At 42.3% G+C, this 24307-nt stretch overlaps 1 protein-coding gene across 3 annotated transcripts in view; it reads left to right on the forward strand.

Annotated features, from left to right (window-relative positions):
* Positions 1 to 24307, forward strand: part of LOC143514711 (dolichyl-diphosphooligosaccharide--protein glycosyltransferase subunit STT3B-like) — a 172611-nt gene that overhangs the window by 90263 nt on the left and 58041 nt on the right. The window contains exon 1 of one of the 3 annotated variants that reach the window (XM_077006239.1): positions 20535 to 20700. The exons of the other annotated variants lie outside the window; for them this stretch is intronic. The gene's annotated coding sequence lies outside the window, so the exon portion shown is untranslated. Of the gene's footprint in view, positions 1 to 20534; positions 20701 to 24307 lie in introns of those variants that run through there. 3 annotated transcript variants of the gene reach the window in all.

Raw genomic sequence — 24307 nt, forward strand, 5'->3', positions numbered from 1 at the left:
TGCTCATACAAACTGATATTTGGCTTCTTTTTTGTCTCTCTCTCACACAAACACACAGACACACACACCTTTATACCTATATGTATGTATTGTCATAGTTTGAGTACATACACTACCACACACACACACACACACACACACACACACACACTTCTACCTAAATGTATGTAAAGTTTGTATGCATATCTATAGTATATGTATAGTATATGTCAGTCATGCCAGTGATGTCAGTCATATCAGAAATGCCAGTCATGTCAGTTACATCAGTCATGTCAGTCATGCCAATCATTTCAGTCCAGTCATATCAGTCATTTCAGTCCAGTCATATCAGTCATGTCAGTCAAATCATCAAATCATTACAGTCATGCCAGTTATGTCAGTCATGCCAGTCATGTCAGTCATGTAATGCCAGGCTTTGCAGACTACATTCATACTTTGAATACACGGGCAGTCATGTTAGGCGTGCTAGGTGTACAAGGAGTGAAATAACAAAACATAGTCTCTGGCTCCCTCAATCTCTCTCTGTCTGTAATATAGAGGCCCAATCATGTATAGACAAGTGCAGGCCTTCCTTTACTGTTCACATAGATGCAGCCCTAGCCAGATGTGCTATTTTTGTGTCTCCCTTTCTGACACACGCAGATGTCATCACACTCTATCTGTAGAGCACACACTGACCAAACCCAAACAGCTTCTTTTCACTTTTAGGTCTAAATGACCTTTTGGGCTTCCTTTTGCCTATTGAGGCCAAAATGCCTATTGGTGTGTGAACCCGCCAATCGCCGCTTGCGGCTATATTTAGGGTTCACACACATAGTGTGGGAACCCTATTGTAATTGCTCGAATTTTTCTTCTTTTTTTTTAGGGTTCACACACACATAGTGTGGGAACCCTATTGTAATTGTTAGGATTTTTAGGGTTCACACACATAGTGTGGGAACCCTATTGTAATTGCTCGAGTTTTTCTTATTATTATTATTTTTCAGGCTGTAAAACGCATACTGCAGCCTAGACCGTAAGGCCCAGAAACACCAAACTTGGCAGACAGTTGCACCAGAGGTGCAATGAGGGAAACCCAGACAATGACCCACATTGGCCTGATGGTGGCGCTATAGCGCAGCATTTTGTGTTTTGGTCCATATCTCCTACACCGTAGGTCATAGAAACGAAATTCCACTTCTGATGGATTCCTTGGCTCAAACCAAACAAAAAAGCCTCAAGGACCCTTTAGCTCCGCCCACTTAGATTTCGAGTTAATTTGCATAATGTGCAAAATCGCACACATCTTTGAGCCCAAACTTGTCCCTGGATTTTTCACATACATGCACATATGTGGTATCAAAACGTTCAGAAGAGTCTGAACTTTAAAATCTATCCAGCAAAAATGCTAATTTCATCACTACCTAGTCAGTATAAGCCAATCAAATGAGAGGGTGTAAACTCAATAGTAAATTTTGCGCATATGAAGCTCTAACTGCAGAAAACTTGCATGCAATGAGATGACACTTCACAGACAGCTTCCCTCTGAGGGTCTGGGGCAGCTCGCAGAGGTTGCCATACCTCACCTGCTAGGGGGCGCTATAACATGCAAAAATTTGCCCCATGCACTCAGATTGGCCGATCCACATGAAACTTGGCAGACATCATCTATGGGCCTCTGGGAACCAGGTCCTAAAACAGACATGCCATACTTCCAAAATGGCTGACGTAATCGGCCAATCAGTGATCGGCACGCGTTTGACAGGCTTACCATTGGTCGATCTGCACGAAACCTCTTGGGTGTGGAAAAGTGCACACCCCCTATGACATAATCCAGCCGGGTGTCGATTGGCCACTGGGGGGCGCTATTGCAAATAAAGCAAGTATATCCCCTACATAATTCCACTTGGGAACATGCAATTAGACTCTTTTGATTCCTTGCAGTAGTGCGAACAACTTTCCCATTACATGTCCTATTAAAAAATGCACAGTTTATTTACAGTTAATAATAGTTTGAAATCATCACTTTTCATACTCCTCCTAGGATTTTCATACTATCATGTCAAGCAAAGTCTTATAATACTCTACAGAGTGTGAAATCAAAAAACAATCCAAAGATTTTGGATTTGAGGACACTTATACCTGCTAAATATTTTTTTAATGGACAGCATCGATACATATAATATTCATATTCTTAAAGCTCTTTCATATTTTACCCAATTCTGACCAAAATGCACAAGCCCATTCAGAATCCCATCCTGAACAAATTTGTCAAGTTTCATCTAAATCGGTTATCGTATGGCTCTACAGTGCAGTATTATATACAATGCATAAAAATGCATGTAAAGTCCCTCTGTCACCTTCTCCTTCTCACACGCACGCAAGCTGAAACTCACACTCTCAGTCTCTCTCACACTCTCACCCACATTCCCCCTCCCATCTCTGTGCCCTAAGTAAACATTGCTCTGGCTACCTAGATCTCTCTGTGTCTATTAACCAGGCACACACACATACAGGCGCAAGCAGGCCTTCCTATAGCATTCACAATGACACTTCCCTAGCCATACCCACCCATATCTCAGTGACTAACACATGCTCATACAAACTGATATTTGGCTTCTTTTTTGTCTCTCTCTCTCACACAAACACACAGACACACACACCTTTATACCTATATGTATGTATAGTTTCTATGTAAACTTATGTATGTATGTATTAGTATATGTTGTCATAGTTTGAGTACATACACTACCACACACACACACACACACACACACACTTCTACCTAAATGTATGTAGTTTGTATGCATATCTATAGTATATGTATAGTATATGTAAGTCATGCCAGTGATGTCAGTCATATCAGACATGCCAGTCCAGTCATGTCAGTCATATCAGTCATGTCAGTGATGCCAGTCATGTAAGTCATGTCATGCCAATCATTTCAGTCCAGTCATATCAGTCATTTCAGTCCAGTCATATCAGTCATTTCAGTCAAATCATCAAATCATTACAGTCATGCCAGTTATGTCAGTCATATCAGTCATGTTAATTTTGTTCGCCATGGCAGTGATGTCATTCCAGTCATGCCAGTCATGTCAGTCATGTAATGCCAGGCTTTGCAGACTACATTCATACTTTGAATACATGGGCAGTCATGTTAGGCATGCTAGGTGTGTAAAGAGTGAATTAACAAAGCATAGTCTCTGGCTCCCTCAATCTCTCTCTGTCGGTGATATACAGGCCCAATCATGTATAGACACATGCAGGCCTTCCTATATTGTTCACATAGATGCAGCCCTAGCCAGATGTGCTGTTTCTGTGTCTCCCTTTCTGACACATGCAGATGTCATTACACACTATCTGTAGAGCACACACTGGCCAAACCCAAACAGCTTCTTTTCACTTTTAGGTCTAAAGGACCTTTTGGGCTTCCTTTTGCTTATTGTGTGTGTGAACCCGCCTATCGCCGCTTGCGGCTATATTTCTTTCTTATTATTCTTTGTCCCATTTTTTGACCTAAAACATATTGTGCAGCCTAGACCGTAATGCCTAGAAACCCCAAACTTGGCAAAAAGGTTCAGTTAACTCCAAGGACCAGATTCCCATACAGGGACCCAAATTGGCCTGATGGTGGCGCTATAGCGGACCATATTGACGTTTTGTCCATATCTCCTACACCGTAGGTCCTAGAACCAAAATTCCAGTTCCTATACATTCCTTGACTAAATTCAATAGGACAATTAATATACAACCATTAAGCTCCGCCCACTTAGATTTCGAGTTAATTTGCATAATGTGCAAAATCACACACATCTTTGAGCGCGAACTAGTCCCTGGATTTTTCACATACATGCACATATGTGGTATCAAAACGTTCAGAAGAGTCTGAACTTTAAAATGTATCCAACAAAAATGCTAATTTCTTCACTACCTAGTCAGTATAAGCCAATCAAATGAGGGGGCGTAAATTCAATAGTAAATTTTGCGCATATGGAGCTCTAACTTAAGAAAACTTGCATGTAATGAGATGGCACTTCACAGACAGCTTCCCTGTGAGGGTCTGGGGCAGCTCGCAGAGGTTGCCATACCTCACCTGCTAGGGGGCGCTATAACATGCAAAAATTTGCCCCATGCACTCAGATTGGCCGATCCACATGAAACTTGGCAGACATCATCTATGGGCTTCTGGAAACCAGGTCCTAAAGCAGACATGCCATACTTCCAAAATGGCTGACGTAATCGGCCAATCAGTGATCGGCACGCGTTTGACAGGCTTACAATTGGTCGATCTGCACGAAACCTCTTGGGTGTGGACAAGTGCACACCCCCTATGACATAATCCAGCCGGGTGTCGATTGGCCACTGGGGGGCGCTATTGCAAAAAAAGCAAGTGTATCCCCTACATAATTCCACTTGGGAACATGCAATTGGACTCTTTTGATTCCTTGCAGTAGTGCGAACAACTTTCCCATTACATGTCCTATTAAAAAATGCACAGTTTATTTAAAGTTAATAATAGTTTGAAATCATCACTTTTCATACTCCTCCTAGGATTTTCATACTATCATGTCAAGCAAAGTCTTATAATACTCTACAGAGTGTGAAATCAAAAAACAATCCAAAGATTTTGGATTTGAGGACACTTATACCTGCTAAATATTTTTTTAATGGACAGCATTGATACATATAATATTCATATTCTTAAAGCTCTTTCATATTTTACCCAATTCTGACCAAAATGCACAAGCCCATTCAGAATCCCATCCTGAACAAATTTGTCAAGTTTCATCTAAATCGGTTATCGTATGGCTCTACAGTGCAGTATTATATACAATGCATAAGAATGCATGTAAAGTCCCTCTGTCACCTTCTCCTTCTCACACGCACGCAAGCTGAAACTCACAGACACTCAGTCTCTCTCACACTCTCTCTCTGTGCCCTAAGTAAACATTGCTCTGGCTACCTAGATCTCTCTGTGTCTATTAACCAGGCACACACACATACAGGCGCAAGCAGGCCTTCCTATAGCATTCACAATGACACTTCCCTAGCCATACCCACCCATATCTCAGTGACTAAGACATGCTCATACAAACTGATATTTGGCTTCTTTTTTGTCTCTCTCTCACACAAACACACAGACACACACACCTTTATACCTACATGTATGTATAGTTTCTATGTATGCTTATGTATGTATGTATTAGTATGTTGTCATAGTTTGAGTACATACACTACCACACACACACACACTTCTACCTAAATGTATGTATAGTTTGTATGCATATCTATAGTATATGTATATGTTAGTCATGCCAGTCATGTCAGTCCAGTCATGTCAGTTATATCAGTCATGCCAGTCATGTTAGTCGTGTTCTGCCAGTCATGTAAGTCATGTCACGCCAATCATTTCAGTCCAGTCATATCAGTCATGTCAGTCCAGTCATGTTAGTCATATAAGTCATGTCAGTCAAATCATTCCTGTCATGCCAGTTATGTCAGTTATGTCAGTCATATCAGTCATGTCAGTCCAGTCATGTCAGACATAAGTCATGTCAGTCATATCAGTCATGTCATTAGTCATGCCAGTCATGTCACTCATTCCAGTTATGTCAGTCATATCAGTCATGTTACTTTTGTTGTCATGGCAGTGATGTCATTCCAGTCATGCCAGTCATATCAGTTATGTCAGTCATGCCAGTCATGTCAGTCATGTAATGCCAGGCTTTGCAGACTACATTTATACTTTGAATACACGGGCAGTCATGTTAGGCGTGCTAGGTGTACAAGGAGTGAAATAACAAAGCATAGTCTCTGGCTCCCTCAATCTCTCTCTGTCAGTAATATACAGGCCCAATCATGTATAGACACATGCAGGCCTTCCTATACTGTTCACATAGATGCAGCTCTAGCCAGATGTGCTATTTTTGTGTCTCCCTTTCTGACACACGCAGATGTCATCACACTCTATCTGTAGAGCACACACTGGCCAAACCCAAACAGCTTCTTTTCACTTTTAGGTCTAAAGGACCTTTTGGGCTTCCTTTTGCCTATTGAGGCCAAAATGCCTATTGGTGTGTGAACCCGCCAATCGCCGCTTGCGGCTATATTTATTATTATTTTTCTCCGCATAAAACGCATACTGCAGCCTAGACCGTAAGGCCCAGAGACACCAAACTTGGCAGAATGGTGTAGTCTCCTTGCGAGACCGTGTAAAAGCACAGAGACCCACATTGGCCTGATGGTGGCGCTATAGCGCACCATTTTGCGTTTTGGTCCATATCTCCCAAACCGTAGGGCCTAGACACAAAATTCCACTTCAGGTGCATTCCTTGGCTTCAGACAAACAAAAAAGCCTCAAGAACCATTAAGCTCCGCCTACTTAGATTTTTTGCTAATTTGCATAATATGCAAAACCTACTTTTTTATACTAGTCCCTGGTTTTTCATCGGATCACCACAACCTTGGTGTCAAAATATTCAGGAGAATCTCATTATCAAAGTTGCTTAAAAACATTTTGAGATTTGCATACAGTCTGGTTGTCACATGTCAATCAATAGCTCCAAGGCGTGGCCAAATTTACTTAAACAGCCATATCTCAGCAACGCTTTGACGGATCTTCATAAAATTTTAACAGTTGTTAGGGCACATGACTCCGAGGTCATAGTTCAAAGCTGGCCACGATTGTCCAATAGGGGGCGCTATAACATGGGAAAAACTGTATCTCAGAAACCGTTAGTCACATCAAGCCAAAACTTTACAGGCATCATCAGGGGCCCAAGTGATATCAAGACACACAATGATGACATCATCACTCAAAAAACATGGCCGCCATGAGCCAATTAATTTTTATTTGAATTAATTGGCCATTTGACAGACTTACCATTGGCCAAACAACATGAAACCTCACCACTGTGCATATCTCAGGACTATGTGTCATGCTGTGCAGTTTTGAAACATTTGGCCACTAGGTGGCGCTATTTGTGAAAATCATGCATAACTCCTCCAAATTTTCACTTAGGAACATGCAACTTGTTTCTTTTTATTCCTTGCAGTAGACCTGACAACTTTGCAATTACAAGTCCTATTAAAAAATGCATACTTTTGTCACATTCATCAATTGTTTGAAAATAGCTCTTTTGGAATTAGTCCCTAGTAATTTGATCCAATCATGGCAAAATTGCTATGAGCATAATCAGTAGACTCTGTAGGTAAAAAGTGATTAAAAGAATTTTGGATTTTTATTTTTCTGATTGGTCCATTTACCCATTATATCATTGTGGCCATGCCATTTATGACCTATATTGCTATAACTCATAAACCATGTATGCAATCAACTCCCAATTTGAATGGCTTTTATATCCTGAAGTCCTTGTGAGGTATGCCAAGTTTGGTTCAAATTGGCCTGTCGGGGGCGCTACAGTACCCAAAAACCTAAGAAAACATAAAAACTCATGCTGCAATCTTGTTATGCAGAATACAGACAATTAATTGGTCTTGTATGATCCAGATCAATAAGTTCTATAACATTGCAATTGCATCTTATAACAAAAAGTGCACTGCCTGACCAGAAATGAACCTTTAAATTCACCAAAATGTCATATTGCATTACTGAGATTAATGAGATATCAGTATGGTGGTACTTGGGCTCCATCTAGTGGCCAAACATCAGAACGGACTGAAAACTATTGCTCACATGAAACACCACACAAACACACACAAAGCTGATCTCAGCATGTGATTTAGTTCTGTGATCTGACTCAATTTCCCAATACACATTATTTTGATCATTTTGGGCCTTTAGTGCCCCAATTGAACCTTTTATTGCACATTGATTTATTTGTGCATTTTTTTCCACTCAAACAGCTTCTTTTCACATTTAGGGTCTAAAGGACCTTTTGGGCCTCTGCCTATTGAGGCCAAGAGGCCTATTCGTGTGTGAACCCGCCAATTGCCGCTTGCGGCTATATTTATTATTATTATTTTTCCCCCTGTAAAACGCATACTGCAGCCTAGACCGTAAGGCCCAGAAAGACCAAACTTGCCAGCAAGGTGCAGCAGGTGTGCAATGAGAGAAATAGAGACAGGGACCCACATTGGCCTGATGGTGGCGCTATAGCGCACCATTTTGCGTTTTGGTCCATATCTCCCAAACCGTAGGGCCTAGAAACAAAATTCCACTTCTGAGCGATTCCTTGGCTCAAGCCAAACAAAAAAGCCTCAAGAACCATTAAGCTCCGCCTACTTAGATTTTTTGCTAATTTGCATAATATGCAAAACCTACTTTTTTGTACTAGTCCCTGGTTTTTCATCCGATCACCACAACCTTGGTGTCAAAATATTCAGGAGAATCTCATTATCAAAGTTGCTTAAAAATATTTTGAGATTTGCATACAGTCTGGTTGTCACATGTCAATCAATAGCTCCGAGGCGTGGCCAAATTTACTTAAACAGCCATATCTCAGCAACGCTTTGACGGATCTTCATAAAATTTTAACAGTTGTTAGGGCACATGACTCCGAGGTCATAGGTCAAAGCTGGCCTCGATTGTCCAATAGGGGGCGCTATAACATGGGAAAAACTGTATCTCAGAAACCATTAGTCACATCAAGCCAAAACTTTACAGGCATCATCAGGGGCCCAAGTGATATCAAGACACACAATGATGACATCATCACTCAAAAAACATGGCCGCCATGAGCCAATTAATTTTTATTTGAAATAATTGGCCATTTGACAGACTTACCATTGGCCAAACAACATGAAACCTCACCACTGTGCATATCTCAGGACTATCTGTCATGCTGTGCAGTTTTAAAACATATGGCCACTAGGTGGCGCTATTTGTGAAAATCATGCATAACTCCTCCAAATTTTCACTTACGAACATGCAGCTTGTTTCATTTTATTCCTTGCAGTAGACCTGACAACTTTGCAATTACAAGTCCTATTAAAAAATGCATACTTTTGTCACATTCATCTATTGTTTGAAAATAGCTATTTACAAACTAGTCATAGGAATTTGATCCAATTATGGAAAAATTGCTATGAGCATAATCAGTAGACTCTGTAGGTAAAAACTGAGTAAAAAAATGTTGGATTTTTATTTTTCTGATTGGTCCATTTTCCCATTATATCATTGTGGCCATGCCATATATGACCTATATTGCTATAACTCATAAACCATGTATGCAATCAATTCCCAATTTGAAAGGCTTTTATATCCTGAAGTCCTTGTGAGGTATGCCAAGTTTGGTTCAAATTGGCCTGTCGGGGGCGCTACAGTACCCAAAAACCTAAGAAAACATAAAAACTCATGCTGCAATCTTGTTATGCAGAATACAGACAAGTAATTGGTCTTGTATTGTCCAGATCAATAAGTTCTATAACATTGCAATTGCATCTTATAACAAAAAGTGCACTGCCTGACCAGAAATGAACCTTTTAATTCACCAAAATGTCATATTGCATTACTGAGATTAATGAGATATCAGTATGGTAGTACTTGGGCTCCATCTAGTGGCCAAACATCGGAACGGACTGAAAACTATTTCTCACATGAAATACCACACAAACACACACACAAAGCTGATCTCAGCATGTGATTTAGTTCTGTGATTTGAATCATTTTGCCAATACACATTATTTTGATCCTTTTGGGCCTTTAGTGCCCCAATTGAACATTTTTTTGCACATTGATTTATTTGTGCATTTTTTCCACTCAAACAGCTTCTTTTGGGTCTAAAGGACCTATTGGGTCTATTGCCTATTGAAGCCAAGTGGCCTATTCGTGTGTGAACCCGCCAATTGCCGCTTGCGGCTATATTGGCAATTATAATTGCTTAGATAATAATCTAAAACTGTAACTACAGCCTACGGCATACATCCTACAACCATGAAACTTGGCAGAAAGCTGTAGTCTCTTTGCAAGACCAAGCACAAATACAGAGACCTATATTGGCCTGATGGTGGCGCTATAGCGCAGCATTTTGCGTTTTGGTCCATATCTCCCACACCGTAGGTCCTAGAAACAAAATTCCACTTCAGGTGCATTCCTTGGCTCCAGACAAACAAAAAAGCCTCAAGAACCATTAAGCTCCGCCTACTTAGATTTTTTGCTAATTTGCATAATATGCAAAACCTACTTTTTTATACTAGTCCCTGGTTTTTCATCGGATCACCACAATCTTGGTGTCAAAATATTCAGGAGAATCTCATTATCAAAGTTGCTTAAAAACATTTTGAGATTTGCATACAGTCTGGTTGTCACATGTCAATCAATAGCTTTGAGGCGTGGCCAAATTTACTTAAACAGCTATATCTCAGCAACGCTTTGACCAATCTTCATAAAAATTTATCAGTTGTTAGAGCACATGACTCAGAGGTCACAGGTCAAAGCTGGCCACGATTGTCCAATAGGGGGCGCTATAACATGGAAAAAACTGTTTCTCAAAAACTATTAGTCACATCAAGACAAAACTTTACATGTATCATCAGGGGCCCAAGTGGTATCAAGGCACACATTGATGACATTATCTCTCAAAAAACATGGCCACCATTCACCAATTATTTGGTTTAGGCCATTTCACAGGCTTAACATAAGTACATACACATGAAACAGATATGGTATGTTCATCTACACACCCTCTAAGACATCTGAATCATTTTGGTAATATCTCCCACACTGTAGGGCCTAAGCAGAGAACTGCTAAACCACGCACGCTGGCCATTCTCACACACGCTGAGTGCCCTCCCTTCCTCCACTCCCTCCAGACTCCCCCGTCCTTCGAACAACCCAAGGGCGATGCCTCCACCCCTCTCTTTCACATACACTCACAAAAACACAGGCCTCTCTAAAAAATAAAACGCCAATACAAATTATTTTGATTATTTTGGGCCTTTAGTGCCTCAATTGAACCTTTTTTTGCACATTGATGTAATTATGCCTTTTTTCCACTGAAACAGCTTCTTTTCACTTTCAGGTCTAAAGGACCTTATGGGCTTCTTTTTGCCTACAGAGCCCAAGAGGCCTATTTGTGTGTGAACCCGCCAATTGCCGCTTGCGGCTATATTTATTATTATTTTTCCCCCTGTAAAACGCATACTGCAGCCTAGACCGTAAGGCCCAGAAAGACCAAACTTGCCAGCAAGGTGCAGCAGGTGTGCAATGAGAGAAATAGAGACAGGGACCCACATTGGCCTGATGGTGGCGCTATAGCGCACCATTTTGCGTTTTGGTCCATATCTCCCAAACCGTAGGGCCTAGAAACAAAATTCCACTTCTGATGGATTCCTTGGCTCAAGCCAAACAAAAAAGCCTCAAGAACCATTAAGCTCCGCCTACTTAGATTTTTTGCTAATTTGCATAATATGCAAAACCTACTTTTTTGTACTAGTCCCTGGTTTTTCATCGGATCACCACAAGCTTGGTGTCAAAATATTCAGGAGAGTCTCATTATCAAAGTTGCTTAAAAACATTTTGAGATTTGCATACAGTTTGGTTGTCACATGTCAATCAATAGCTCCAAGGCGTGGCCAAATTTACTTAAACAGCCATATCTCAGCAACGCTTTGACCGATCTTCATAAAATTTTAACCGTTGTTAGGGCACATGACTACGAGGTCATACGTCAAAGCTGGCCACGATTGTCCAATAGGGGGCGCTATAACATGGGAAAAACTGTATCTCAGAAACCATAAGTCACATCAAGCCAAAACTTTACAGGCGTCATCAGGGGCCCAAGTGATATCAAGACACACAATGATGACATCATCACTCAAAAAACATGGCCGCCATGAGCCAATTAATTTTTATTTGAATTAATTGGCCATTTGACAGACTTACCATTGGCCAAACAACATGAAACCTCACCACTGTGCATATCCCAGGACTATGTGTCATGCTGTGCAGTTTTAAAACATTTGGCCACTAGGTGGCGCTATTTGTGAAAATCATGCATAACTCCTCCAAATTTTCACTTAGGAACATGCAACTTGTTTCTTTTTATTTCTTGCAGTAGACCTGACAACTTTGCAATTACAAGTCCTATTAAAAAATGCATACTTTTGTCACATTCATCTATTGTTTGAAAATAGCTATTTACAAACTAGTCATAGGAATTTGATCCAATTATGGAAAAATTGCTATGAGCATAATCAGTAGACTCTGTAGGTAAAAACTGATAAAAAAAATGTTGGATTTTTATTTATCTGATTGGTCCATTTTCCCATTATATCATTGTGGCCATGCCATATATGACCTATATTGCTATAACTCATAAACCATGTATGCAATCAACTCCCAATTTGAAAGGCTTTTATATCCTGAAGTCCTTGTGAGGTATGCCAAGTTTGGTTCAAATTGGCCTGTCGGGGGCGCTACAGTACCCAAAAACCTAAGAAAACATAAAAACTCATGCTGCAATCTTGTTATGCAGAATACAGACAAGTAATTGGTCTTGTATGATCCAGATCAATAAGTTCTATAACATTGCAATTGCATCTTATAACAAAAAGTGCACTGCCTGACCAGAAATGAACCTTTTAATTCACCAAAATGTCATATTGCATTACTGAGATTAATGAGATATCAGTATGGTAGTACTTGGGCTCCATCTAGTGGCCAAACATCGAAACGGACTGAAAACTATTTCTCACATGAAATACCACACAAACACACACACAAAGCTGATCTCAGCATGTGATTTAGTTCTGTGATCTAAATCATTTTGCCAATACAATTTATTTTGAACCTTTTGTGTCTTTACTGCCTCAACTGAATCTCTTTTTTTTTAAATAAAGTACACTGCCTGACCAGAAATTAACCTTTAAGTCACCAAAATGTCCTATTTCATTACTGAGATTAATGAGATATCAGTATGGTAGTACTTGGCCTCCATCTAGTGGCCATATTCTGACTGAAAACTATTGCTCACATGAAATACCACACAAACACACACAAAGCTGATCTCAGCATGTGATTTAGTTCTGTGATCTGAATTATTTTGCCAATACACATTATTTTGATCCTTTTGGCCCTTTAGTGCCCCAATTGAACCTTTATTTGCACATTGATTTATTTGTGCATTTTTTCCACTCAAACAGCTTTTTTTCACATTTCTGCCTATTGAGGCCAAGAAGCCTATTCGTGTGTGAACCCGCCAATTGCCGCTTGCGGCTATATTTTTAAATTATATTTAGAATTCTTTAACCATTTAAAAGGTTTCTTGCAGTTTATTTTTTTCATGTTTGACCAAAGTTGTGAACCTATTGTTTTTGTAAGTTTTCAACACATCCCTAGTCAATATGGGGGGGTGTATAGGGGGGGCGCAAAAATATTCTCATCTACTAAAGGGGGGCACGGCAGAAAAAGTTTGGGAACCACTGGATTAGAGGATACCTGTCACGTTGAGGACCCCGGCCCCTCAGTGTATATACGTGGTTAGGGTTTTGTTGTGTAATTAATAAGTCTCACCTGTGAATCGTCTCGTGATCACGTGGGGCTACTGTGGTTTGTCTATTTAATGTGCGCTCGCGCAGTGTCCTGTGCTCGTCGTTGTCTATGTCTGCACGTTGCTGTGTGTGTTTGATGTTTAACGTGCGCTATTGCGCAACAGTCATTAAAATAAAGCGTGACGTTTGTCGCGAAGAACGGATTCTGTGTCTCGTCCGTCTGTCGTCGCCCAGCGTCACAATACCACAGTTCATATTTTAAGAACGTTTTTACAGAGATCCCACCCTGCAGAAATGAATTTCCATGAAGTAACATATTGTCTGTCATTTTTCCGCAAATGCATGGCACTGACATATGTTGATATTTAAATAGGCTCCATTTCAGATCTTTATCAGACGAAGCATTTAAATGTTCAAAAAAGTCAAGTTTGTCTGTGATTCATTGCGTAATGGAGGCAGACACGAGTGCGTAGAGGGGCTTTAACAGAAATACATTCGACAGACCAGGCTAGGGTAAGATTTCCAACATAGAGACAAGGACTGGATTTACGGAAACGATGTGGCATAATGAACAGACACAAGGAACACGGAGAAAACAAAATAAGTACAGTACATCATGAAATGAAACTAGAAAAATTTAATAAAGACACACAACTGTGATAAAGAAACAAAACCAAAGAGCACAGGAATGGAAGCAGGGGAAACATAAAAACCTGGTAAAAGTGGAGGGCACACACAGGACAACACATGAACAAGCCAACACGAACTAGAAAGAGAATTAACAGGACACAGGAAAAAAACTAGACAGGAGCTGAAGAGATAATTAGACAGTACAGGAAAACCAAACGTACGGTAAAACTCAGCAACACACCTGAAACACACAAACGAGAACAGCAGAGGGAAGTGGACCAGACTAGGAACAAGAGACCTGAAACAATGACCAACAACGGGGCAATAACAACGCGGGTATATATACATAACGGGGCATTAAGAACATAGGGTATACATACACAACAGGGCATTAAGGACACATATGGTATATATTCACAACGGGGCATTAAAAACACGGGTATAAATTCACAACAGGGCATTAAGACCACGGGATATATGGGGCATTAAGAACACATGAGGTGTATATATACACAACAGGGCATTAAGAAGACTGGGAATATTATATAAACAACAGGGCATTAAGAACACGGGTTATATATGCACTGAAAACCCACGAGTGTAAACAGTTTAATAAACATAATGAACAATGTCATGAACACCCACAACCTGCTAATATCCTATTAGCCGAAGACGGTACGACAGTATGAAAAGTCCAATACTGCACAAAGCTAGTTTGTTGTAATGTAAAGGCAACGTAACTGTCATTAATGTTATGGGTGTCCAACTAAACAGTTAGCATAGCATAGCTGTCTCATTAGCAAAACGCACCAGTTTAGTACCTAGTTCATGTACATTTAATTCGCTTGCTAGCTAATTATGCGTAATGTTAAACTTGTTATTAACTAGATTTAAGATGGCTATGATGTGTGTTATTGATTATGTATTTGATTATGTGTGTTATGTAGTTTGTCACCCTGTATATTAGTTTAGGGCGCAGCATACAACAAATTACAAAATAGGAGTCATTTGATGCACTCTGCAGAGCCCAGGAAATGTTGTACTGTAGTGTGGAGATAATCACATGCTTCCTGCTAATAGAACATTTATAAGAAATAACACTGTATTGTGTTTAATGTCTGACTTTAACCGTGTAAAATATTTAGGAAATATATGCCAATTATGATTTGTGTGTAATATAAAAAAATGTATTTCCTGTGTGTAAAACATTTAGAGGTACTCTTTTCAATCTTTAAATCCTAGTGTGTGTGTGTGTGTGTGTGTGTGTGCCTGTCTGTCTTAGACAGGGAACCTAACTCTCTTCCACAGAGCAGCAAAATGTCTCAGTCAGAAGTCTCTAGCATCCATCCCTCAGGCACACTCTACAGTGACCATAATATTCCTCTAACTGTCCATTGACTGTCCATAACCTGTCCCCGTCTTGCGCACGCACACACACACACACACACCTGGTGTGTTTTTTATTTCCTTCTGGAGCAACTCTTATCTCACACACACACTGGCATGGGGCAGGTAGTGTGAGAACCAGCAGGTGCTTTCTGGGAGGCAGTTGGCACTGTTGGCTAGCATGGAGTATATTACTAACAGACCCCACACTGCATGCAATACTGCAGCATATTACTAAGAGACCCTCCTTCCCCATTTTGCATCATTAACAAATCTATATACTGTAGACACAAGAATGAAAATTTACAATATGAACATTCTCTGTCTCTGCAGTGTAACTCTATCTCTACAGTGTAACTGTCTGTTCAGTGAAACTCTGCCTCTCTGGTGTAACTGCCTCTGTGGTGTAGTTCTGTCTCTACAGTGCAGCTGTGTCTACAGAGTAGCTCTGTCTCCACAGTGTGACTCTGTCTCACTGGTGTAACTGTCTCTACAGTGTGACTGTCTCTCTGGTGTAACTGTCTCTACAATGTTACTCTGACTCTATAGTGCAGCTCTGTCTTTACCGTGCAACTGTCTCTACAGTATAACTGTCGCTATGGTGTAACTGTCTCTGTGGTGTAACTCTGTCTCTTCCATGTACAGCAATACTGATAAGCCAGTGAGTAATCGAGTCAGAGTTACACCAGTTCTTAGATTAGTTCTTAGAACTAGAAGTTCTTAGATTACCTCACATATCATCTCTGTCTCTCTCTCTGTCTCTCTGTGTCTGTCTCTCTGTGTGTTCCTGTTCTCAAGCTCTTGGATTACATCACATATCTTCTCAATATCTCTATTTCTCAAATCTTGTCTCTTCTCTTCCATCTTACCATCTCTCTGTTTCCTCCACTCTACCTTCTTCATTTCTTCTTCTCTCATCCTTCTCTCGTTCTCTCCCTCTGTTCCTGGGTCTGAGCAGTGTCCAGGGTTTAGAGACTGAAGCTGCATCTGTCTGATGGAGCTGGTGTGAGCGTTTGGCGTCCTGGTGTTGTCTGCACTAATGACTGGGGCTCAGTAGCTCAAGACTGACTGTGAGGAGCAATACCGGACATCAGAGCTGCTGTCATAACGAACCACTTCCACTGAGAGCCTGTGTGTGTGTGGGTGTGGGTGCATGCACATACGTGCATGTGTGTGTTCAGAGGGTTTGGTTCAGAGGGTTTGGTTTGTCTGTATTTCTAAATGACTCCCCACCATGTGCAGTAAGGTTTAATGTTTGTGAGGTTTTATTTATGGTCAATCAGGAAAGTTCTGAGTGTTTGTGTAGTGTGTCTGTGTGTATTTGTGTATGTGTAGTGTGAGAAAGCTGTTCCTCCATTAAATCCTACACCTAAATCCCACTCCCTTTGTTATGGGGCTTGGTGCTACATTTATAATCTAAGCCACCCTTTAATCTAGCAAGAGAACTAGTAATCCAGTAAGAGTCTTTCTTGGTAAAACTGAAATCCTTTCGAGCTGTGTGCATTTGTGTGTGTGTGTGTGTGTGTGTGTGTGTTCGTGCGCACACAGAATTGTGTGTGACCAGGGGCGGACTGGTATACATTACTACCGGGGATTTCCCAGGTGGGCCAATGGGTTAGTGGGCCGCCGGCCGCTGGTGGTTTAACTCAGCCCATGGATTAGCCATTGGCGTGCACTGCGGCCCCGGCCTGTAGTCACGCTGCTGTTTAACGGTGCCTATTACCTCTTCCCCGCTCCAGTTAGGCAAACCTTCTCAATGCGTGGCCGCGGACTGAGCCTGTAAACACATGAACAAGTTGGACCGCGGCCGTGGACTGGGCCAGCTGATGCGAACTGACGGTATGCAGCGGAGATCAGAAAAAAAACCAACTTGTCCCGGAAAATCCGGGCTGGACTACGAAAACATACAGCAGCTGTGTCACTTATTAATACAAGTAGACACGAACTGGAAAAGCCTTGTCCATACTAATGCCACATTAATTATATCTCCCTGTTTGTATCCCACGAGTGACAAGAGAGAAATGCCAGTTGCACACTGACACTGCTGAGGGTCTAACTCATCATGTGATCCCTCTGTGACACGGTTGACACTACTGAGTGGGACTCAAGGCTGCTAGAGGTAGCCATACTGGCTAACCGTAAAGCGCCCACACGGATAACTCTACTCTTGCGTGGCATGGCAAAACACAAACACAATGACTACAGACTAATCAGATAGGAACACGACACATACTCAAAACAACTAGATTTATATGAAGTATACGAGACAGATGATCATACACAAAGAACCACAACATACGACGAGAGGCTATACAAAGACACTGGAACTAAACACGAGACCTAAGCAGAACAAACAGAAACGAAGACCATAATACATACTATACACTCTAAACCAGAAAACACTGAACACATCGACTACTACACTGAACACAGACTCTCAGAAGAACACACAGCTTGATTACAACATAAGGAAACGATAAAACTATAACACACCTTACACACTTGAACGAAGTACACACAGCAAACTTTAACAAGGAGAACGGATTCAAACATACAAACCGAAGTACATGCAAGACGTAGAGCGAAACAAACAGAACAGAAGCACACGCAAGATCCAACCTTATATATACGACCTGAAGCAAGACTCTCAACAATCAACATTGACCCACACTGAAGACCTGAAACACAAAGAATATATACCAACCCAAACGAACACAAACAAGCGACAGCTGAAACCAATGAGACAAAACGAGAGGCGGAACTAAACAGAAGACCAGGGAAGGAGGAGCCGGGCTAGACAGACAGAGAGGGGGCGGAGCCAGGCGTGACAGTAATATAGTAATATTGTCCATATTGACAATAAAAGCTGTCATATACACTACGTACCATGTATAGATTCATATACAGTATACACACACACACACATTATATACATATATATATATATATATATATATATATATATATATATATATATATATATATATATATATATATATATATATATATATATATATTAGTGAGCCAGTCTGTCACAAACTCCGCCCCTGTGTGTGACTCACTGCGGTGTCACTATGTCCTGTCTGATCTGTGTGATCTGGTGTGGTGTTTGTTTGGCTGACAGAGGAGTGTGATATTAAATCTTACAAGAGCCTCTAAAGCAGGGATGTCAAAGTCAAATACACCGAGGGCCAAAAAAACAAATTTGCTACAAGCCGAGGGCCGGACTGGTTCAATGTTTATTAAAACATATTAAAATGATTGCACATAGCCTATTGAACCAAGACCTAACACAGTGTATATTATTTTATGCTTAAATGAATAAAGCAATATTTTCTTATTTTCAAGTGAAAATATTTTTCAACAAGCAAACATGAATAAAGTAAAGGTTTGAAAAGTGCTGGAATTTAAGCTAAAGTACTTGAAAATGCTTGAAATTGTAACTACTTCGTTTCACAACAAATAACTATCTGACTGAACAGTTCTCTTGTATCTTGTAATTCCAGGACGAAACATGAGAGAACGTGAAGACGTTAATATTGGGCGTTTTGAAAATAAACAACCATTAAATAATGTGAATAAAAAGCGAATTATTTCGAATCATTTCGAATATATGTATAAATATTTAACTTAAACGTGCTGGGAAATATTGAAATGAACCTTGAAAGTGACGTACAAGTGCTTTAATTCCACCTTATAAAGATGTATGAACCCTGCAAACATGACTGTTCATTGCGCTGAGGCGCGGCGCGTGCAAAGTACAAAATTCGAGAGATGCACGACCTCGCGAATCGACAGCGCGCGAGACGCTCGCGCACGAGCTGAGCCACTGCGATTACGTTATTTTCGCCGCGCTGACCGCTTGTGCGCGCTGCAGTGACTTCGCGGGCTACCGTTGCATTGTGGGGAATGTAGTGTTTGTGCGTGCAAAACACCAGCGGGTGGCTGTGGCCTGCGGGCCGGTTCTAATAGTAATTAAATATCATCCAGGGGGCCATAGATAATCAATTCGCGGGCCGGATCTGGCCCGCGGGCCTTGACTTTGACATATGTGCTCTAAAGGAAGGTCATCCATGTCTTTTTCTGAAAACAAGATTTTAAAAGAATGAAAATAGAAATTAAAATTAATTAAAGACTGAAATCAAATAGAAATTAGAATTATTATGATATTAGGATTGTACAGGTAGCTGTTCCAACCTGCTGGGCATTGCTGCCTGTCGCACCTCTACCAGTGCCCATGGGTCAGCTGCAGGGTCATCAGCCAGAAACCACCATTCACCAAAGTTCCGCTCCTTTAGTACTGGTACGTTTCCTGGTGGCGGAGCAGTGACAGGGACGTCTCCCTGTCACCCCCTGCAGCTGATTGGTGTTGTCTGGTGTTCTTCCCCCAAGCTTTGTCCTTCCTCCTGAGCCAGAGCCAAAAGCTCCCTTTCTCAGCCACCTCTGCCAGGGCCTTTGTTGGATTCCTGAGTCTTCCTCCGGTGAGCCCTACCTCCCTCAGGAGGCGTGTGGTTGACAAACCCATGAAACCACGGCATCCAACATCCAATGGGTAGATGGTGGTCTTCCAGCCAGCCTCCCGGCACTCAGCAGCCAGTTCAGAGTACTTCACCATCTTGCGTTCGAAGGCGGCCTCAATCCCCTCCTCCTGTGAGCTCGATGAGGATCACTGCTCTTGCCTTAGTTGACCACGCAACTATGTCTGGTTGGAGAGATGTGGTGGTGATCTCCATGGGGAACTGAAGCTTCCTGTCGAGATCGACCCTCATTCTCCACTCTTGGTCAGGGGAGAAGGGCCTTGGCCCTGACCCCTCCTTCCACAACAAAGGTGATGCGGTCCTCTGCAGCTGATGGTGCATTACTTCCCTGTCTCCGCTCCTCCCGCACTTCGGCTAACTTTCTCAGGACATGGTCATGGCACCATCTATAGCGGCCCTGGGGGAGAGCGATCTTACAGCCTGACAGGATGTGCTGGAGGCTTGCGTTGGGAGCACTGCAGAGCGCACAACATTCCTCACTCCTGAACCACTGGTTGAGGTTCCGAGGGCAGGAAAGTGTGTCATTTGTTGAGTGGATAAGGAAGCCAAGTCTTGACTGTGGGATCTTCCACACATCTTACCAACTGATGCTCCTGTTTGTAATTCCCTCCCAGGTTGTCCAGCTTCCTTGCCGACTCTGTGACACGGCTTTGATCTTGTAGCGGTCTTCCTCCATCCTGATCACCTCTGCCACCACCATTTCACATTTACGGTACCTACACTAACCAAAAGCCCAAATATATCCTGTAATATCCTGTATTGCATTTTGAATCAGCTGTAGCTGTTTGATGGTCTTTTTTGAGAGTCCTATTAGGAGGCCATTACAGTAATCAACCCTGCTAGAGACGAAATCATTAATGAGTTTCTCAAGATCTGCTTTTGTCAAGAAATCTCTGATCTTATTGATTTTCTTAAGATGATAAAATGCTGACTTAGTTACTGATTTCATGTGACTGCTAAAACTGAGACCAGAATCTATTAATATGCATAGGTTACGTGTTAACTCTTAGTGTAGAGTTTTAGAGTGTAAGTAGGCAGCTAGTCGGTGCCTTTCATTGCTATTACCAAATATAATAATCTCTGTTTTATCTTTATTCAACTGTAAAAGGTTTTGACCCATCCAGTTTGTGATGTGCTCAAGGCACTTAGAGAGTTGTCTGGTGAAAGGGCTCAGTAGATCTGAATGTCGTCTGTGTAGTTATGGTCCGATAGCCAAGAGTTTATACATGGAAGCATGAATAAATTAAATAGGAGTGGCCCAAGAATTGAACCTTGTGGAACACCACTAGTCACTGGCACTCTTTCAGAAATCTTATTTTCAGTTTCAACAAAATAATTCCTATTGCCTGCATAATAATTGCCTGCATGTAAGAACTAAACCATTTTAGGACTGTTCCGGAGAGACCAACCCACTTCTCTAGTCTATAAGAATGTTCTGGTCTGCAGTATCAAAGGCTGCACTCAATTACTTGAGATGGGTCTGTAATTACTTGAGATGGGTCTGTAATTACAGTTGCCTTTAAGTTTTTCTTTTATAACAGAGGCTTCACCACTGCAGTGTTCAGTGCATTAGTAAAAACACCTGATAGGAGTGAAGTGTTTACTATCTGAAGTATGTCATCTGCTATTGAGTGAAACACATTCTTTAGACAGTAGGTAGAGGGTCAAGGCTGCATGTAGATGACTTAAGGTCCCTCACTGTCTCAAATAAGAGTTTGTTGTTAACAGCACTAAATTGTGGCATTTTCCAATGACAGAGCATTTAACTTCGCTGTGGTGGTGGTGGTGTGTGGATATGTGTGGAGGTGTTTGTGGGTTAGTGGGTGTCTGTCCTCGTGTGTGGGGGAGCTTGGCATGCGTGGAGGTGTTTGTGGGTGTGTGAGGGTGTTTTTGGGGGTGTGTCAGTGGCGGATGCTGGTCTTTCAAGGAGGGGAAGCTCAAGAGAGGCTAGTGTGAAGTGTGTCCGCATGTGAGTGCTGAGTGCTCAGCAGCACCCGCTGGACAGAAACTGCAATAGAAGTCAGAAAGAGTGATAGAAGTCAGAAAGAGTGATAGAAGTCAGTCTCCAAACACAAGCAGCTACAACAAAAACCACCAGAAAATGCCGCTAAGAGGGTTAGGAAAATCTCGGGGTCAACTCAGAACAGAATGAAAATAAAAAAATTAAATGCTCCCGCGGACGTTTACACCAAAAGATCACTGATTTGCTCATTTTGCTGTCAATCAAAAAGGGATTCAGCCTCAGACAGATCATCCAATCATCATGCAGAAGCTGAGCGTCCGGGCCAGCCGAGGCCAGCCCACTCCCCATAGACCCCCAGAGACGCTGAACGTCCGATGGGTGGGACAAAGCCCAGCATTTATCCAATGGCTGGTCTCGTTTCGCTGCACTCTTCGCTTCGCTATTGAACTCTGTAGACGCTCAGCGTCCACACCGTTTAAAGCACCGTGAAGCTGCGGGACTGAGTGAGAGGAAAGCCGCTTCATTATCAGTGACAAGAAGCTGATTCTAAACAAAAGTTGAGCGCGTTGTAGCGCATATTTAGTCAATGACATGTACACACAGCAGTATATGTTTGACATGTACACACAACAGTATATGTTTGATCACTTATTTTTTGACATTTTAGGGGAAGCTGAGCTTCCCTTGCAGTCTTAGAGCACTCGCTACTGGGGTGTGTGTAGGGTAGTTTGGAATGTGTGGAGGTGTTTGTGGGTGTGTGAGGGTGTTTTTGGGTTAGTGGGTGTCTGTCCTCGTGTGTGAGGGATCTTGGCATGCGTGGAGGTGTTTGTGGGTGTGTGAGGGTGTTTTTGGGTGTGTGTGTGTGGGGTTGTGTGGGGTAGGTTGGAATGTGTGGAGGTGTGTGTGGAGGGGCACTGTTCTTGGATGTGTGCATATATCTCAGCATGTAGGTTACTCACCTGATCTACCTGCACAGTATAAAACACAAAGTTTGGCTGATGTCATCATGCTTCAGCTCCTGCTTGACCTTGACTGCACGCACACACACACACACACACAGACACACGCGCGCACACACACATGCACACACACGCACGCACACACACACACCAGCAACACCTCTTATAATGTTGATGTGTAAGAACACACCTGCACACTAAGAAACACACACACATTCTCTTTGTGTGTATTTGTGGGGGGGGGGGGGGGGGTGTGGGTACATGCATTAGGTGTGTGTGTAAGCGTGAGTGTGTTGTGTGTGTGTGTGTGTGTGTGTGTGTGTGTGTGTGTGCAAAACACTAGTGAAAGCATTTTTCTCCCTTTTCTTTCAATGTCTTGTTTTCTAATCCATTGATTAATCAGCTCTGCTTTTGGCTGTGGAAGTGTGTCTCTGTGTCTTTGAGCCTCTTTGTGTCTACGTCTGTGTGTGTGCCTTTATGTCTTTGTGTGTGTGTGTGTGTGTGTGTGTGTGTGTGTGTGTGTGTGTGTGTGTGTGTGTGTGTGTGTGTGTGTGTGTGTGTGTGTGTGTGTGCGTCTTTATATCTGTGTGTGTGTGTTAATGACCCTGGCTGTTCAGTTCATTTAGACGCTCTACAGATTGCTACGGTGACCAGGGCAGTAAAGCATTTTATTATCATGATTATTCTTCTGTGAAATACTGCAGAGTTGAAGCCCTGGTCCACACCTCCCTGCCTCCCTTTCTCCCTCTCCCCCCCCCCCCCCCCCCCCCTCTCTCTCTCTCTCTCTGTGTCTCTCTCTCTCTCCACCACACCTCCCTGCCTCTCTCTCTCCCTCTCTCTCTCCCCCTCCCTCTCTCACACACTATCTCTCCACCACACCTCCCTGCCTCCCTCTCTCCCTCTCTCTCCCTATCCCCCCCCACTCTCTCTCTCTCTCTCTCTGTGTCTCTCTCTCTTTCCACCACACCTCCCTGCCTCTCTCTCTCTCCCTCTCTCTCTCCCCCCTCCCTCTCTCACACACTATCTCTCCACCACACCTCCCTGCCTCCCTCTCTCTCTCCCTCTCTCACACACACTCTCTCCCTCTCTCCACTACACCTCCCTGCCTCCCTCTCTCTCTTTCTCTCTCTCTCTCTCCCCCCTTCCTTCCTCACTCTCTCCACCACACCTCTCTCTCTCTCCCTCTCTCTCACTCTCTCTCCACCACACCTCCCTGCCTCCATCTCTCCCTCTCTCTCTCCCTCCCTCTCTCTCTCCCACCTCACCTCCCTCTTTCTCTCTCTCTCTCTCTCTCTCACTTTCTCCACCACAGCTCCCTGCCTCCCTCTCTCTCTCCCTCCTTCCCTCCCTCTCTCCACCATACCTCCCTCTCTCTCTCTCCTCTCTCTCTCTCTCCC

This window comes from Brachyhypopomus gauderio, chromosome 5 (genome assembly GCF_052324685.1).
Source record: "Brachyhypopomus gauderio isolate BG-103 chromosome 5, BGAUD_0.2, whole genome shotgun sequence".
Lineage (NCBI taxonomy): Eukaryota > Metazoa > Chordata > Actinopteri > Gymnotiformes > Hypopomidae > Brachyhypopomus > Brachyhypopomus gauderio.